Genomic DNA, 14,043 nt, shown 5'->3' on the forward strand with positions numbered 1-14,043 from the left:
TTACAGACACTGGCCATACTAATTTTCATCATTTTTTTAAATTTTTATTTATTTATGATAGTCACACACACACAGAGAGAGAGGCAGAGACATAGGCAGAGGGAGAAGCAGGCTCCATGCACCGGGAGCCCGGCGTGGGACTCGATCACGGGTCTCCAGGATTGCGCCCTGGGCCAAAGGCAGGCGCCAAACTGCTGCGCCACCCAGGGATCCCTAATTTTCATTATTTAAACAAACATCATATATCGGTTTCAAACGTTAAACAGACTTTTATATAGATCTGATCTCAGAAATATGCCAAACAATATTTATTCTAAACCACTCAAATATATAACTCAGGAGCAGGACCTCTTTGCTGGGATAGGGTCTGTGGGAATGCACACAGACCCTATCTGTTTAGGCTGAGTAGGGATTTAGTTACATAGGATAAAAATTTAAAAACCAAACTTTCTTGAATTTTCTAGATCTTATTCAAATCTAAGAAAAATGTGTATTTGGATACTTCCATTACTATAATATATTTCAACACAATGTAAGCTCCATGAGGGCAAGGACCTATTTTGTCCACAATTATACTCTGGGCTAGAAATATGCAGCTAAGTAAATGTCTCTTCACAGGACGTATAAAGTGACCGGGACCAGGGACCAGGAAATGACTCAGGGAATATGCTATATAAAATCATCTGAGGCTAGACTTGGGCTGCCTTTCTTGGCCTGATAGCTGAAAGCAAGTATAAGCAACACTCATATACTTTCAAGTGAGTTCACCAGCTGAGGTTTGTTATTTCTGATAAAATAGACGGCCATTTTCTAATATAGATCATGAATGAAGAAAAAGAAGTAAATGAAGATTATTAAAGAGTTAAGTGGAACCATATGGCCAGGTTGATTTTCAAATTCCCCTTTATGATTCTAACCAACTTCATTGCACATATCCTCTAAAGAATCCAAACACGTAAGGTTACTTGCTTAACATATCTGAATATTAAAACATTTATAAAATGGACTTGTCAGTACAAAATATATTATTAAGAGAATTTTTATGCCTTTATTGATTCTTTTTAGGCAATAAAAATTTCATATAAAGGCTAATTTGGGGCAGGGAGAGAAGTCTGCTAAACTTTATACTCTGCTAGCACTGTCTCTTTGAATAGTTAATATTGAATAGTTGAATAGTTAAATATTACAAAGAAAAGAAAAAAGGATGCAGAGTCCAAAGTCTTTGCAGAAACCATCTGCAGAATAATAAAAATGCAAATTAATAAAAATATCACATTTTTATAAAAAATTAACTTTCAAGTCTTCAAAATCCTATTTCTCAAGGATAAAAGATAGAGTAATTGAACTGATACAGTTTAGGAGAAGGGCAAGTAGTGGCAGTGGTGCTACAGATAAAATTTTGAGTATCACAGGCAGGTTTTATTGCTTGGTGACTGCCAGAACATTATGACATTTAACAATTAAATCATTGTTGAGAGTTGCTTTCAGTCCCCCTCCCTAACATGTAACTGCATTAAACAAACATAGTAACAAATCAACTGAAGTGTACCATCAGTAGCCCAAGAAAGGAACTCCTAGAGCCTCTACAAAAAACCCCAGCTCAAATCAGGGAGAGATTATTTGAAATCATGAGGAAATAATAGAATGCCAATGTGACACCTGCCAAAAAATAAACTTTGAACAAAAGCAGCATAGGAAACGAAATAATTACTCTACCAGACACAAAAGGAAGAGATTTTTTTTTTTTTTCCTTTACAGCCATCCCTGGGAAATACAGAGTGCTCTCCTACTTACTGTCTAACCGGGGTAAACTAGAAGCAAGAAACAAAGCCCGGAACCCACTCCCAGCGTTGCGTACAACAGAAGGGAACAGTAGGGGAAAAAACGAGGAAGGGATGCAGGCTAGAGTACTCTGCAGCCATATGGCTAGAACAAGGTGACGACCAATCAGAAACAGGATCAGGAAAGTGGGAGTCAGTGAGTCACACTGCATTCACAACTGTTCCTCCCCCAGGGCCTGAAACAAAGCCTGTAGAACCTGTGGGGAGGCACAGGGATCAAAATACTTACAAACTTATATTAGCCATTGAGAGAAGGGGAGGGTAAGAGAAGAAAGCCATGCATATAGGACACAGGTTAGATCATATGAGCTGGATAAAATTTTCTTTGAAAGAAGGCTTTGGTGTATTTCTGAGCACCACCCAGAAATGCACTGCCCCTGCCCTCCTTGCTACATTCACATTAGAAGAATGCCAAGCGTGTAGCTGTGCATGTCTATGAAATTAAAAAAATCAAGGTCTGAGGGAAGCATTGATACCTTCTGTCACTTAAATATCTATCGCTGTGTTTTTAAAACCAACAATTTGAAGTTAAGTGAGCTCCACAGTGGAAGCCTGCCTTAGGTGTCCAGCAGCCCTCTTTTAAAAAGGGCTGGCTAATACAGGAGCTGCCGTGTGCTTTAGCTGGCTTTTCTAAGTCCCACCACCCAGTCTTGTTCTAGAGCTTTAGTCCTGCAGCTCTGGCAAACATACCAGTTACTTTAACTCCAGCAGGCCATCGGATCAGTACCAGTTAAGTGGCAGTAAGAGAACATAGCTATCAAATTTCATAAATTTTAGCTACGTGCTATCAAGCAAAGTTCTTAAGTATTCTCTCATTTTCACAGGAAGTGAGCCTATATTTTTTATTAGTATGTGTTTTAAACAAAGAAATCATGACTTTGGCTGGTCATTAAAGAAGGTTATACAAAATAAACAATCTGGTATTTTCAATGTTATTCACATATAAAGGAGATCTTGCAATGGAGCTAATTACCTTGGAACATTAACCTTAGCTTTGAGAAAAGGCTAAGTGTCACATACTGGCCATTTGTCACTGACTAATAAGTTAATGAAAGTAAAAAAGTAAAGGAAGCAGGGAGAAAGGAGATGAGAAACGAAAAAGCTGTAGAGAATGAAGGCAGAAGGGAGGGAGAAAAGGTCAGTAACTTATCATCTTTAATATATTTTCTGTAACAATAGGCCACTGGGCCTGGTGTCCCGAATGGCTAGTACCGCCCCCTCCGATCAATTCATCTGTCAAGAACTGTTCCATAAACCCAGCATGTAATTCCAAGCTTCAGATTCCTCTGACATTCACATCACTAGGTTTTATCAGGACTTGTTCAGGCAGAAGAGTTCACAGAGCCTGTAACACTTCAAGTCACAGTTTCTGAGACAGGTAGTCATGGTGATCAATATTGTGACATTCAGCGATACTATCAACATGTTCACACGACAGCAAGATAGATCCCAAGGAAAAATACAGAAGTTTATAGGTTCAACTCAACAGAAAATTGGGTTCGTTTTTCAGCTATATAAGTCGATCATTCCAAGCTCCATGGCACTAGTCAATAAAGAACGGAGATGGGGAGCTGGTGGGACAGCTCCTCCCTCCCTCCAATCAAGCCACCACTTTATTTTCATCAAATTCTCACACAAATTTTAAAAAGCTTCTCTCAAAAGGAGCTCCAGGTACAAGGCCTTGCCCTCTATAATTGCATGTCAGTGATTCAGTCAGTCACTCAACCTATTTGTGTTCCACTCTGCATTATCTGTTTTATATCAATTATGATAAGGCAACACCCACTCAAACATCTTCTTACATGGTACTGCCTTAAAAATTCATCCTTTGTCCCCTCCATGAATCAATCATATAATCTGAAAATAGAATCTGCACCCTTCATACCAGAGACTGAAAACGACTGTAACTTTTCACAAATCCAGCAAGACAAGAACAAATCTTACCTGTCTTCCTCCCTAAAATGCAGTGAAAAAAATTTCCAGGTCTTCAGACTCACCAATTGCTCAAATGAAACAAGTGACACTAAATTTTGTTATGCAGAAAACTAACACAGAGAAATTTATATTTGTTGGGATGCCTGAGTGACTCAGTGGTTGAGCATCTGCCTTTGGCTCAGGGCATGACCCTGGAAACCAGGATCGAGTCCTACATTGGGCTTCCTACATGGAGCCTGCTTCTCCCTCTGCCTATATCTCTGCCTCTCTCTAGGTCTCTCATGAATAAATAAACAAAATCTCAAAAAAAATGTATATTTGTTGTAGTCAAAATTTACTCACAGATTAAAAAAAAACAAACTTTACTGTCTGAGTGAAATTCAACCACTGCATTCATAAGTAAAACCAATATTCATCAACACTGAAGACACTAGAAAGAGATATGATATCAGTGTGCAGAATGCTACTACAAAATTATCCTCTAAAGAACAGGGGATGTGTTACTGACATAAAATTAGTGACAAAATTAAATCTTGGGTAAAAGGTATGTACTATTAAAGGGAAATCAAAAATTGAGTGAAAATTCTATCATTTCATGAACAAGAACACAAGGAAAAGACAATAAATTCAAAATAAGTCCCTTTCTAATGCAGTAAGTAAAATTCAAGGAAAGAACATGCACTGAAGTTATTAGAGAATGAATGTTCTAGGAGAGACAAACAGGACAGAATTTTGACAGAGAAGAAGGAGGAGGAATATTGGCAGCAGCAGATATAAAAATATACTTAGCTAAAAATAACTGCATTTTATTTGTTTTATAAGGCACTAGGAAAGTTTTTCCCAGACTCTCTGATACTTAGTTTCAGGGTTAGTATTAGACAAATACTTTCTAACCTATAAAACCTTTTAAAAAGGAATATACCCTTTAAACATACCACCCATTTGATAGAAGCATTATCTACAACCACCTCATCTTATACAGTGGTGAACTGTTTATGCTGTCTACTAAGGAGGATTTGCTTGATCTTAGAGAGTTGGGAACACTGGTACTTACTTTAGAGTTCTGCAAAGTGTCATGGAATTTCTACAGTACAATATAAACGAATTAAAGACAGCAGCAGTTGGAATTATCATAGTTTTTTAAAAATAAAGTTCAAAATTCTCTACATGGATGCTTAACAGATGGTGGAGAATACACATGTCATGTTACTGATTAGACTTTGGCTTACTTTTTTAATTAAAAAAATATTTGTTGGGGTTTACTCTTCCTTCAACACACACACACACACACACACACACACACACACACACACAATGGTATTTAAATCAATAGGTTTCACATCCTGTCTCCACAGGAAATTAGATGTTTTATTCATAACAATGGGCTTTATATTCCATGTCCATAGAGGATTAAATCCTTTATTTGATAACCTGATTGAAATGTGGTTCTTAGTTCATTCATGCCCTAAAAGATAAACTCCACCCCTATGAAAGACTGTTAAGACTGCCTCAGTTAGACTCTGCCTAAACCTAGGGACCCTTCTAAGAACCTGGGAACTGCCATTTTTTGCATCCAACAAGAAAGGGTGTAGCTGTTGTACTCGGGAGAGATGTGGCCCTTGGAGCACTAAGGTTCTCTGGCATGTAACATACCTGGATGTAAGGGCAAAATAGTATAAACACAAGTCTTAAAAAGAGCAATGTGTGCTGGGAATGATGGTTTTAAGATATTTCTGTACAATAAAAGATGAAGGAAATCAAAATAAGAACCTATTTGGCTTACAATTAAGTTCTCTGTGTTTCTTTGAAGCACTAAGCTACACTGTCCTGCCTGTTTCAGAAAAATATTGAGGGTCACTGCACTAATGGAAGAGTTCTTTAGAAAACTGTTGAGGGCAATGTGAAAATAAGGAATGATAATGAATGAATAATACAATTTGTCTAATAGGAATTTTAACTGAGAGCAACAGCTACTTAAATGTGACTTTTACTTCCAATGTTGGTTATATTTCAATCACTTGATTTTTTTTAAAGATTTATTTATTTATTCATTCAGAGAGAGCAAGAGAGAGGCAGAGACACAGGCAGAGGGAGAAGCAGGCTCCATGCAGGAAGCCCGATGCGGGACTCGATCCCGGGTCTCCAGGATCACTCCCCAGGCTGCAGGCGGCGTTAAATCACGGTGCCACCGGGGCTGCCCAATCACTTGATTTTTAACATCAAATAGTTTTGTGTTAGTTTTTCAAATGGGAATCACCAAAAATAGTACAGGATTAAGAAAGAGAATGCTACGTGTTGACTATCTCAAAAATCAAACACATTAGGGAGTATTTCCCTGTACAGAAATCTAGGTATGGTCCAGATTTCTTATACTGCTATAGTGATTCAGGGCCATATTCTGAATGCATGAAATAGATGTCCAATTTAAATGTAACCTGACCCAGCAAACACAGTAATGAGAACAGCAGAAAAAAAAACATAAGAATCATTTATAATCTGCACAATTTAGCTGCTTGCTAATATTAAAAAGTGCCTGAATCTTTGTGTTTGTACCACAATGAGATATGACACAGAGGCTATTAATTTGTAAATTAAGCTCCAGTTCATCAAAATGCATGCCCCTCTATAACTATGTGTTACAGACCTGCACACACCACCAGGCTGTCATTCATCATTCCATGGCTCTATTCCACAACTTAAAAGGCAGCATTGCCTTGTTAATGTCAGAGTTGTCCCATACACTATAGAAATTCTCTCTTTGCTCTGTACTGAAGCTGCTGTGGTTGGTTTTCTTCACAAAAGAATTATGATTGGAGGTTGCTGTGCAGTAGCTGTCCCTGACAAGTTGGATATGAAAATACAATTTGAGCACAGTAATGATCCTAAAACAGGAGGGAAAAGGTGGAACAAAACCAAAAACCTCTATCATTTTATGGGATACTGTTCAGATAAAAGATGGCTTTGCCTATTCCAAGCTCTAGGTACAATGAAAGAACATAGGATGCCCTCTTTTCACAAAAACACAAGGCAGAGTAAGATGCTGGAAGAGGTAAACATAATAGGTAACTAAATTCCATGCAAAATACATGGACGTGAATCAATCATGTCTAAATCGTGAGGATCTTTTGACCATCCTTAATTCTGCAGTTTTACCTTAAAAGAGAGAAAAAGACAACACTATTAGAATAATATACTACATCAGGCAGACTACATCAAGTAGAAAATATTCTATGATGAAATGTAGTATTTTCCTTGCATGTGAAAAAATAAGTCTTACAAATCACTAAACATTGACATGTTGAATTGGGAAGTATCTTAACAAAAGTACATTCTGAACAACACTCTTGGTGTTTAAAAACATAATTGTAAAAAAAATAAAAATAAAAACATAATTGTTATCATCTCCCATAACATCATAAACACATAGATTTAAAAGAGATTCCAAGGCTACCAAATGAATGTCTCTTAATTTCACAAATATCTGCTATTTCAGTAGTTTATCACCAAATATTTGTTACAATCACTTAAAGAGAAAAATGATCAGTGTTACAAATTTGCTTTCTGACAAGACTCTACATAAAACAACCCAGAGGAAGCAATTCCATCACCTATGTACACTGCCAAGATGAGAGATGGTTAACTTCAAGGGACTGGATCTTCCAAGACACGTGACAAAGGATGATTTGCACTACTCTGTGTTTAGTCTGAGTTTTCTGCATCAGAGACAGAAGAAATTTGAACTCATCTTTCAGAATTTCAGAGCGGGTTTGCTTTTTTGTTTTAACTTGTCAGTACTAGAAATTTTAGTAGAGAGCTAGAGATTCAGCAACATAGAAGAAAAGCATGAATAATCTAATGAATAAAAAGCATTTGGTTAAAAATTTAAGTAATTTATTAAATCTTAAGGGTGAAGAAAAACATTTTTCACAGGCTATGAAAACCACTAAATCCAGCCCATGAATCTCTATGTGAATATTTAGTTTTTACACACACACGTGCACACACACACACACACACACACACACCCTCCAAGGCTTAGAAAAGATGGTATGGCTGCGGCTGCAGTAAAAATGATTTGTTGCTTTTATCTCCTTTCAGCATACTTCTTAGAACTAAAGGTGGAGCTCATGCTTTTTACACCTCTATTCTTCAGTTTCCATATCCAACAAAATTACCGAGGTTCAGGGTCAGAAGAGAGTGCACTGTACTGAACATAAGATCAGTCCCTTGATTTTTAAAATTAGACTTTATTTTTTAGAGTAGCTTTAAATTCATAGTAAAGTTGAGTGGAGAGTACAGATAATTCCCATATGTCCTCTGCACTCCCCTCCCTCCCTATCAACATCCCCATCAGAATAGTATATTTATTAAAACTGATAAACCTACACATTGACACCTCATTATCACATAAAATCCAGTTTGTTTTTTATTTTTTTAAAGATAGATTTATTTATTTATTTATTCATTCATTCATTCATTCATTCATTCATTCATGAGAGACACACAGAGAGAGAGGCAGAGACACAGGCAGAGGGAGAAGCAGGCTCCTCACAGGGAGACTGATGCGGAACTCGATCCCAGATCCCAGGATCACACCCTGAACTGAAGGCAGACGTTCAACTGCTGAGCCACTCAGGCGGCCCTAAAATCCAGTTTACACTAGGATTCACTCCCAATGCTGTATATTCTATGCATTTTGACCAACGTATAATGACGTGTATACACTATTACAGTATATGGAATAGTTTTATTGCCCTAAAACCTGTCTGTGCCCTAAAACCTCCCTCCCACCAACCTCTGGGGCAACCAGTGACCATTTTATTATCTCCATAATTTTGCCTTTTCCAGAATGTCCTACAGTTGAAATCATGTAGCAGGTAGCCTTTTCAGACTGGTTTCTTTTAGTAATATGCATCTCAAGTTTCTCCATGTCTTTTCATGGCTTGATAGCTCGTTCTTTTAAGCACTGGGCAATATTCCATTGTCTGGATGTACCACAGCAGTTTCTTGACTTTTAGACACAGTCTAATGTGGCAGTGGTGAATTCTATAATGGTTACAATAGAAACAGCAATTTTATCAGATAGATATTGCCTGCCAGGTAGGACACTGCGGCCCTGGAGTATCTGCATGACTTGACCTAAGTCTCAAACCAGGGGTAGAGTCAGACTGAATTAATACTTCTAGTTCCTCATATCTAATTCCAAATCCACCCCTTTGATCCCCCTTAATTACTTTACTTGCTGGTAAGGGACTATGAGCCCTCACATCTATATACTACATAATATAGCAAGTCACAAAAGCAACTCATAAAAATATATATTTAAGATATATATGATATATATTTAAGATATATAAATTTAAGATATATATGATAAAATTGTTATTTCTATTGTAATATATATATATATATATCCTCCACCCTTAGGAAAAATACGTAGAGAGGCAGTATCATGCAGCAAAAATAATATAAAGGCTAAAAAAAAAAAAAAAACCTAGTCTCGTATTTGTCACTAAGCTACATTTGTGACTTTGGGTATATTATCTACCTATTCTTGGGCTCAGCTTTTCTCAGTCTCCAAAATTCTCTTCTGCTTAAAATTCTATGAATCTCTGAATGGCAAGAATACAATCTCTTGATCTATACTTTTTTATAAGTGCTATACACAGAAAACTAATGCTCATAATGATGATCTTGACACACTACAAAGAAGCTAAATCATTAAAAATGTTTCATTCTGGGACTGAAAACTCACAGGCAGGTAATGGACATGAATGAAACAGGCCAGCCATGAGATAATAAGGAGTGATAAGGACTAAGGTCAACTCAAGAGGGAGGGCCCTGTCTAAAGGCACTAATGTAAGAACTGCTTTTAACACTACAAGGCAAACAAAGTATCTCTGCCAGTTAGATTAAGTCCAGGGGCTACCAGTCTTCAATCCCTAGGCAATAATTACATTCAGTGAAGTGTAGTTCCTGGGAGAGAAATCAGCCATTACTTAGAAATATTTTCAACAATAGGAGGTGAGTCAAAAAGGACTTCAGATAACCAGAAAAATAATATGGCTTTCTGGTTAATTAAAATTTACTATTGTAAAAGGGTGGGGATGTGACTTTTGTGGGAAGAAGTGCAGACATACAAAGCAAGTAATCAATGGGTACTGAGAAGAGTATGGTTAGGATAAAATATCCAAAGATAGGAGAGAGACAAACAGCTACATACAAAATATAGAAGAGTGAAAAAATTAATAATGTGTTCCAGAAATGTGCTGACTTTATCAAAATAGCTTAAAATACCTCACAGATAATTTAACCCCCTCCTTGTCACATCATACCAAAGAAGAATGAATTGGAATCAGTTTATCTAAGCACTGAACTGTGGCTGCCTCTAGGGCTGGAGAAAGCAGCTGCTTAAACAGCCGCATTGTAGAGGTCAGAAAAATGAAAACTGCCTTGTTGAAGCTGTCCAGGGAATTACAGTAAGCAAAATGTGATCATCAGACTTGGAACCCAACCAGGACATGAGCAACATCTCCTACATTTAACCGGTTCTCGTTTTTGAGTACTGAGACTTTTCAAAATCATTTAACTTATATGATTAAGAAAAAAAGGAATTCATGTTACAAAAATATGGATTATTTAATAAACTTTCAAGAATTCTACTTTCTGAGTGAACCCTAGATGAAAAATGATGGTACTGCTGTCCACAATTTTCCTAATGGTGTGATATTTTTAGCTTAAGTAATCATTCATACATGTACGTAGCACTTTACACATGTAAATTTTCATACCCTCTTAGAAAATAAGATTTTCACAACTGTGTAGGGTGGATTAGAGCAAGTGTCATTGATTCAGACAGGGAAAGTGAGGCATATTGTGACCAATGGCCAACCAGAAGTTGCATAGTTACCTGACAGTAAAACAGGCACTAGAATATGGAATCCTCATCCTCTAGAAACTAGTCTGAATGAAGCTCTGTTCACTGAACAAAGAGCTGGAGCTCATTTGTCTGAGCCAACACTTCTGGGGCTGACAGGAGGTTGGGTGATATCCAAGTGGACTGACTGAATGTAAAATATACTGGAGTGGGGAGATGAGCCAAGGGGGAGAGATGTCCTTTGCTGGACATCAGTCTCTAGATACAGTAAACTGCCAGGAAACAATGACAGGCTGTTGAAAACCAAGGAAGTAAGCTGTGCAACAAACTGAAGGGACCAAGCAGGAAAGAAGCCAGAGGATGTGGTCAGGGTTGGAAATGTGACAGCCAGAGGTGAGGCATGAACAGCTCAAGAGATCAGTCTGGAGCAAATTGTACTGACTATGTCCACTCTGAGGCACGCTTCCTATAAACAGCTCTCAGCACTTAAAAGGACTGGGAAAGTTCTTTAAGGGATTGGACAGTGCTAGATGACTTGGTCCAAAATGCCAGAGACTATATTTCTGTCACCAAAGATACCCTTTCTAGCAGCCAAACCAACAAGAACGATATGCATCTCCATCTATGGAGTGTGATGGACAACGTTAAGATTCTATTGCTAACCTTCTATCTCAAGCCAAAACTTCATTTCTGGAACAATGACTTCAATTTAATAAATGGAATGGATGTTGGCAACATTTAAACTGGTAAATTATTGGATTCCAGTGGGTTTTTAAAGGTGTATATCACAGCAAATTACGTATCAGCCACTAATACAAAGCTGGATTTAAAATTTTTGTTCATTAACAGATTTATCCTACTGCCATAAAAACCATACAGCTATTCTGCTTTTAAAATAGAGCACAAATGATCAAAAGTCATATGCAAAGGGGCCGGGGAAATAACATTATAAACTACAAAGAGAGGTTTTATTTATTTTATTTATTTTTTTTTTTTAAAGATTTTATTTATTTATTCATAGACACAGAGGGAGAGAGGCAGAGACACAGGGAGAGGGAGAAGCAGGCTCCATGCAGGGAGCCCAATGTGGGACTCGATCCCGGGTCTCCAGGATCACAACCCAGGCTGCAGGCGGCGCCAAACCGCTGCGCCACCAGGGCTGCCCCAAAGAGAGGTTTTAAATCTGCCTCCTCACTTCCAGAGCTTCTACTAGAAATCCTGGCTGCTCCTCCCTGACCCGTCATGCAAGACCAGGGCTCAGTATCAATAAGACTGCTGTGCAAGTGACACGGCCATCATTTCTGTTTAGTCTCCACAGGCCTCATGGATGTGGTGCTGCATTTACTTATCTCAGTAGGCAGCATGGCCTCACCAAGAGTGGTTGTGTTTCAAACTTAGTAAGAACAAGGTGCCATGGGTTTTGTTGTTGTTGCATGGTTCCACAACACCTTATTTCAACTCTCTGCTGAGCTGGCAAAAGCACTAAATCAACCCAGCTCCGCTTACCCTTCAGCTGTTCCAGTAGCAGGACGACTTTGCAACATTCACTGGCAATGTGACACACGAGTAACACAGATTTGTCTAGTCATCACACCCTTTGAACGTCTCCTTGGTCCTTCTCTGTCCTTGTCTCTCCCAGCTGCAATTTTCACAAATTTCCTTACTAAATATTTCCTGTGATATTTTCAACTGAAGGACGTAAGGATTGAACTTTATCTTGAGCCCGCAGAAATGTGTGTAATCTTTATGCTACATGTAGATCCTAAGAGAAAGACCTGTCAGGTGGTACTTGGGCCTCCTACAGTCGACTGTGTTCAGGTGCTGAGCATGAGGAGAGATGACTGTCTCCATTCCCTTTGAAAGAACCCAGTTGATTTAAGGATGGTTGGGATCTTCCTGGAGAAAGCAAGGATACCTGTCGTCTGATGGATACGTTGGAATAGACCTGCCCCTGTGCAGGCTGTCAGCCTTGCCACTAATCAGAGGGGAGAAAGTATATTTAGGAAGAGAAAATGGAACAAATTGACTAGAAAAGAAGAAGTGGCGCAGAAGTACAATGTTCAACATGCAGCTTTTCTTGGTGGTTGAAGGTGCTCCTTTCCTGTAACAGGAAGGAATCATTCCTACACAGGGGTGCATACCTATACTTCACAGGGTGTTTGTTTGTCTGACAGTTATACTGTCATAATTTTAGATAGTTAAACCTCTGCTCCAGGGTTTATAAAAGATCAGAGCACTTGTCACTCTTGGTGCAGGTAGAGTGAGATAGAGTGGTTGAGCAGTTCATTTTTCTTTATAATTACACTCCATTAACCTTCCACATGAGAGCTCCCCTGTGCTTTCATACCAGCAGCACCAACTGGCTGCATTTGATAAGGCTCTACAGAGGCTGCAAGACCAGCACACGCAACAAAAGGAACACTTTAATACTGCAGACTTAAGCAGAAGCTCAACACAACCCCACAGCCCCTTTACTTACTGGCACACGTCCTCAACTCAATTATACATGTATGGACAAAAACAAACAGAAAACGTAAAGCCTGCAATGAGCAAACAGATGATGGCCACTTACTTAACCCAGAAGTTGATCTGAAAATCTTCTGATAATCTTTACAGTACTAAGACCCCAAATTTATTATTATTTTTCTAACCTTTGATAATGTGGTATCCTGTAAGAAATGTACTCAAGATACTAAAGCTTACAGGGTGACACAATACGGGGTGATCTATATTACAATTAGATCACACTGGTTTCTACAAGCTGCATGGTGTAAAAGTAATTTACATGCTAAAGTATTTCTCCTTACCCATCTCTCAGTAACTCATTTTAAAAAAATGGTTAAGAACTAGCACTGAGTCTATTTCTACCCTTCTTGACAGTGGCCACATAAATGACTTCCTTTATGAGAGAGAAAGAGACCTATTCCATTAATAATGCATTCTCCTGGAGTTTTTAATGTAGCACCCAGAACGCTTTCCATATGCCCAAGAGTAGATTAGTACTTTTCTCTACCCTGAGCAAAGACTAGGTTTTACATGCTTGAGCAGATAAAACGAAAGCCAATTTGGGAAGTAGGTGCTGGCACAATTAATCTTGAATAGGCTCCCAATTATTTGGGAAACAAAAGGTAGCTATATTTATACTTCTGCCTTAACTAATGGCATTCACAGTCTTCACACATCTCAGAATAAGTTTTCGGTCATGCTAATTTGTGCTTCTGGGTACATCTCCTAATGGTGACCTAAGGGAAGGTCAACAGGTATCCTAACAATGATACTCACTACCACCTCACTTTCTTTGTCAAATGTATATACTAAAGATGTTTGTCTATGAAAAATGTAACCTGACAGAGAATTAAAGCATAGGAACTCAAGCGGCACAGTATTTCC

The 14,043-nt window shown here is 38.2% G+C and overlaps 1 protein-coding gene across 26 annotated transcripts in view; it reads right to left on the bottom strand.

Moving 5' to 3' along the window:
* Positions 1-14,043, bottom strand: part of PHF21A (PHD finger protein 21A) — a 193,720-nt gene that overhangs the window by 51,047 nt on the left and 128,630 nt on the right. The gene's annotated exons all lie outside the window — the stretch shown is intronic.

This window comes from Canis lupus, chromosome 21 (genome assembly GCF_048164855.1).
Source record: "Canis lupus baileyi chromosome 21, mCanLup2.hap1, whole genome shotgun sequence".
Lineage (NCBI taxonomy): Eukaryota > Metazoa > Chordata > Mammalia > Carnivora > Canidae > Canis > Canis lupus.